The following is a 5,553-nucleotide window of genomic DNA, read 5'->3' on the forward strand; positions in this document are numbered from 1 at the left end:
AGGTTATTTCATCTGGAAAATGACCACAAGAAAGATGCGAGGAGCAGCTGATATGAAATGCATCATATCTCACATTTTTAGGCATTTTGTGAAATGTGTCTAAGAATTAGCACATACTCTTGACCACTGATTCCTCCGTATGAATAGACTCAAGTTTAGAAACCACATACACTATCATTGTAGATGCAGAAAGGCTTTTGACAAAGCCCAACATCCCTTTGTGACAAAATCTGGGGGACTCTAGGAATACACGGAACATATTTCAACATCCTAAAGGTATACAAGAAGCCCAAAGCCAATATATGGCTGACTGAAAAAACAAAAGCAATACAAAGGAAAAGCCCTCAAAGTATTTCCTGCTTGAAGATTTAGAGCATCAAAACATGTGAAGGAGACAAAGGCAATACAAATGAGAAAGAAAGAAATCAAAATACCCTCATTTGTCAGTGAAATGAGTCTCTACCCAGAAGACCCTACATAGCCCACCAGAAAATTCCTACAGCCAATGAACTCATTCAGCAGAAAAACATTACATCACATTAATACACAAAGCCATTAGCTTTCCGTATATAAATGACAAAGATGTTGAGAAAGAAAGCAGGCAAATAATACCATTCACAATAGCCTAAAAATAGTGGAACAAGTTTAAAGGAATGAAAGATTTGTGCAGTGGTAACTTTAAGACACCGAGAAAAGAAATTGAAGACACCAGAATTATGTTGTGGACTGGTAAGATTAAAACTTTTTAAATTATCACCCTATATAAATATTCAGGGTAATCCCTATCAAAATTCCAATTCAGTTATTCACAGAAATTGAAAAAAATCTTAAATTTCGTATAGGACTCAGAAGACCTAGAACAGACAAAACAATTCTGAACAACAGAGAACTCCTGGAGCTATAGTCATGCCAGATTTCTAGTTATGCTACAGAGTAATAACAATAAAAACAGCTTTGCACTAGTATAAATATAGGCATATTGATCAACAAGATGAACTTGAGGTCCCACATACTAGGCTCACACTCCTAAAGCCACCTCTCATTCTCTGATGCTCATAAGCTACACATCAGAAACCTTGAAGTAGGAAGAAGCCAGTGAACCAGTGTGAATGCATCAAAAAAACAGAAGTGGTGAGCAGCATCAGAGAGGGACAGGGTTTGAAGAAGTGTCAGTGATGCTTGTGAGTATACAGTATTACATACTTGCAACAACATTTCCACTACCTACTTTCCCTTTGCTGTAGCTTTTGCATTATTCCGTGCCCTCTCTTTTTCCTTCTTCAAGATTACATTTGTTTGTTTGTTCATTCATTTATATATTTTAAAATTTATTTTGTGTGTGTATGTGCACATATGTATGTATGTGTGTGAACATGTGTGGTGGTGAGAGGACAACTTTCTACCATACGGAATCTGGAAAGCAAACTCAGGTCCTCTGGCTTGGTAACACATGCTTTTACCTGCTGAGCCATCCATTCAGGCCTCTCCTTTTGCACTTTACACAATAGCTTCTGCCCTTAACTGTAGGCCATTGAGGGCCAAGCTTATCCGTGGTGTCTAGTTCTGATACTAAGCTGAGTAACGAATATGCAGAGGTTCATAACAGTAGCCTGGTAATAAGTTATTAATTAAAGGTTATTAATTAAATGAAATGTATTGCTAATTGTACAGCTCTGGTTTCCCAAGTAATTGCTTTAAAGAAATTGAAAACATATTTCCCACTGGAGTAGAAGAGATAAATTGAAAAGTAAAAATAGAGATAAGAGCTTCTTTTAAATTTTATTCAGATATACTTTTTTATTTTGAACTTGCTTATATTCATAATACTTTAATGTAATCATTTTCTTTCCATAAAGTAAATGCTATTAATATAATGAGTAAGTAACTGTATTTACGAAAGTGGAAATATTAAATTGAGTTAATTAGCACTCTGTTAAAATGGTAAGCCCAAGTACTCTAAATAATGTCTTTCAATGAGTCTACACTATCCAGCCATAATTGTAGTGAACAGTTTGGAGAATTTATAAACTTAATTCTCTCAATGCAAAGAACTTCTAAGATTTCTAAGATTATTTACCTAAATGTTTAGAATTGAATAGGTGCATGACAATAATAAATTACACTTGTAAGCTCAAGTGTATGCTTTTTTCTAAAAGTGATATTAGAACCTTTGTTGTAGTACTTGGAACACTTTTTTTATTTAAAACTTTAATAAGAGTAATATGTGTCTTTATTACTATAGCCACATATGAATGTTTGTTCTTCATACTTCACAAGTAGAGAGAAGAAGAGACTCAGAGAAGCATGCCTCCCCAAATATCCATATCTGTCATTCTCTCATAAGTGTCCATAGTGGATTTTCATGATGTTTGACTAAATAGCAAAGTAGACTATAAAAATGCAGCTTTCATTAAGTTACACATTAAGGAGATTTGTTTAAAAAAACAAATTGCTTGCTAATTTTGGTACATTACTTATTTAGTAAGTAATGGGCACCATTATTTTAAAATAAATTATGTTTTCTGTTTTATTTTATAACATTATTAATATTTATGCCTATGGCCCACCTAAACTAATGATCCTTGGCTCTCCAATAGTTTTCAAGAGTACATAAATTCTTTATACCAAAATCATTGAGGATTACTAAACTATGTCACTAATAGACCAGCAGAAAAACATGACAAGTAGTTCAGAAAGAGAGCTTGTGGTTGGGGTATTATGTGAAGATTTCCTAAAAAAATTGAAACTTACACTGGATCTTACAATATAAAATGGATTTATGCAGTGTAGAACAAAAAGGATGTCCACTTAAGGATGGTAGCAAAAGCAAATAAACGTAGGTACCAACCACAAAGTGCAGGAGTAAGGAGGCTGGATGAGTTCAGGTGAAATGGGCATGGGGTATGTACTACTTCAAGGAAGATGTACATATGAAGTTTGCTTCAAACGTGTCAAAGATAGCCATGGGACAAAAAAACTGCCCTTGCCTCTATTCCTGCCAACGTGATGTCTAAAGTGTGTACAAGCAGGACACTGGAAAGTCAACTGCCAAACTTTGTCAAAACAAGGTAGGCCAGTCCTTCATAATCCCTGCTTCACAGATGAGTCTGTCAGTTATTTGGGGCCTGTGGGCTGAAGATGGATGCTCCAACGTTACAGAGGGATGTTGGGTAACAGTCCAGAAAGCCAGAAGTCCCTGTCATTTCTATAGTTTTAAAAGCTGCTTGCTCTGCATTTCCTGTTTACTCAGGCAATATTTATCCTTCTCTGGTCTCTGATGGTGTTGAAGACAAGGTAGTTATAGTGTCACATATAAGATTAAGTTGTCTAGGATTTACAGTCTAAAAAGATATTCATAGGTTGATAAATTGCAAATTTATGAAAGAAAGTTATTTAAGTACAGAACTTTGAACTCACCAAGATAGTACAGATAGGAGAGTTCTTTTTCCAAGTTTGTCATATACATATGGAATGAACATTATGAATGTAATTCTTATCTGAGAATTCTCACGATTGTTCTTATCATATAGAGTTTATTGATATTAAATAAAGATCCTTTTATTGGACAAAAAAAGGGGAGATGTTGGAATAATCCCTTTGTGCACTGTGTAAATATTTGTCTTACTCAAATGCTGATTTCTGTATAGTCAGAGTGTTGAGTTTGGTATTGTTATTTTTATGAAGCATCACCTGTCTCAGTGTCTTGGAAGCACACTTCCCTCATCTTCTGATTGACTTAATAAAGAACTGAGGGAAAGAAGAAGAAAAAAAGAAAAAAGAAAAGTATTAAGAGTCAAGTTGGAAAGACATGATACTAAAAAGCAGGGTTATAAATTTAATCATATCAGCTATTGGGAGCCAGTAAATGTTTTCAAGCTTGGATGATTGAGTAACCTAAATGCAATTATGCTACAAATGGGTGGTGGATTGATTCTATAGAGAGGTAAAGGAATAGAAACGTTATCACTAGTGTCCATCTATAAAAGGATAAATATGAGTCCTCAAATCCCGGGGCTGGAAGCTTGAATGAGGAGGACATTGGATCGGTAGTAAGGCAAAGAGAACATCAGTAGAGATTAGAAGAAAGAGTAAGACACTGTTATGTTGGTCAATTGCTAATTAATCTTTAAGCTGCTGAACTGTAAAAAAAATAAAATGAAATAAAATAAAAAGAAAAGAAACATATGGTACAATTTAATTATAAAATGTATTTCTTTGCACTTGTATTTTAATTTGTAAAGATCTATTATTAAATATATTAAAATGTAAAAATACATTTGAGGAATTGACTAATAAAAATTATTCCTTTGAACAATTCCAATTAACTAAAATTTGCTATACTCTGCACATATCCATTGGATAGTTCCCCCTTATAAAGAAAAAAATTTTCTTGTAGAAGTAAAATTGTTATTTTCTACATCACTAATTTTTTCTATGTAAAGTTTGAATGCTTCTATAAAGTCACAGTGACCTTCCTGTTTCTGCCATCCACAGTGCTGTAGTCACAGGCATTGGTGGTCACACACCTGGAAACTGGAACCTAAACAAAGGTTCCTATGCTAGGGCTCTTGACCACCAAACCATCTCTCCATCCTTAAACCTTTTCACCTTATCAATCCGTTACCTCAGATAATGTGTGTGTGTGTGTGTGTGTGTGTGTGTGTGTATTTCTGTACATGATGTAGAAAGATGACCATTATGGTGAATAAGGCTTAGTGTATGAAAGTTCAAATTATTTTGATGTCAAATAATTACAAGATGTGTAGTGTCTCAGGCTAGCTCCTTGTCTGGGCCCAGTGGTTCAGGTCTAGTGGCCCTATCAAGTTCATGCCTATCCTAGCCCACCGAAGTCACCCCCCCTTGCAAGGGTTTTCTGTCTTGGGCTCACTCATGCCTGGGGCCTGAAGTCCCAGGAGAGCATTCTCCTAGTCTCCAGCTGTCTAGTCCTGCCTTGCACACGAGTAGTGGTCCTCTCATACTCACTTTATTCAGAGAATATTGGGCTACTAACCATTCAGATGTTCACAGGTCAGTAGACTGAAACCAGACAAACCCTCTGTCCTCTCTGTCACCTCCTGAAGGACATGTGACACAGCAGTCACACTTGCAGCACCTCTGGTGACAGTAAGTCTGCAGATTTTTAATATTTTGTTTCACTCACACTTATAAACACACACACACACATACATGCACATTTTTATATAAATGAAATCATGTTTTTGTAATAAGATCAATATATACTTTAAAAGCTAAGAGTTTCCTGGGATGTCTTCATTTCAGCAACTACAAATATCCTTTGACATATTTCTTAATAATGAGTTAGCCTGTGAAACAGATGAAGAACTTTTTAGGAAATCAAATTGCTATGTTACAATATTCTACCAATAAAACTTAATGACTGATTATAATTTCAATTAAACAGTTAATTTTGTTAATAGGAAAGTAGCAGATACTCAACTCAGCGTTTCTGATGTTTAAAAACCCAACTATCCATCACTTCTTTCCTTGAAAATGACAAGGTGAAAATGAACATTTATTCAATGAAATAAAATT

The 5,553-nt window shown here is 34.9% G+C and overlaps 1 non-coding gene across 1 annotated transcript; it reads right to left on the bottom strand.

Annotated features, from left to right (window-relative positions):
* Positions 1-4,994: 4,994 nt before the first annotated feature.
* On the bottom strand, positions 4,995-5,126 carry LOC127210355 (small nucleolar RNA SNORA17). Its single transcript, XR_007833275.1, has one exon. It is a non-coding gene; the product is annotated as a small nucleolar RNA SNORA17 (small nucleolar RNA).
* Between the last annotated feature and the right edge of the window lie 427 nt (positions 5,127-5,553).

The sequence above is a fragment of the Acomys russatus genome, chromosome 27, assembly GCF_903995435.1.
Source record: "Acomys russatus chromosome 27, mAcoRus1.1, whole genome shotgun sequence".
In the NCBI taxonomy this organism is placed as follows: domain Eukaryota; kingdom Metazoa; phylum Chordata; class Mammalia; order Rodentia; family Muridae; genus Acomys; species Acomys russatus.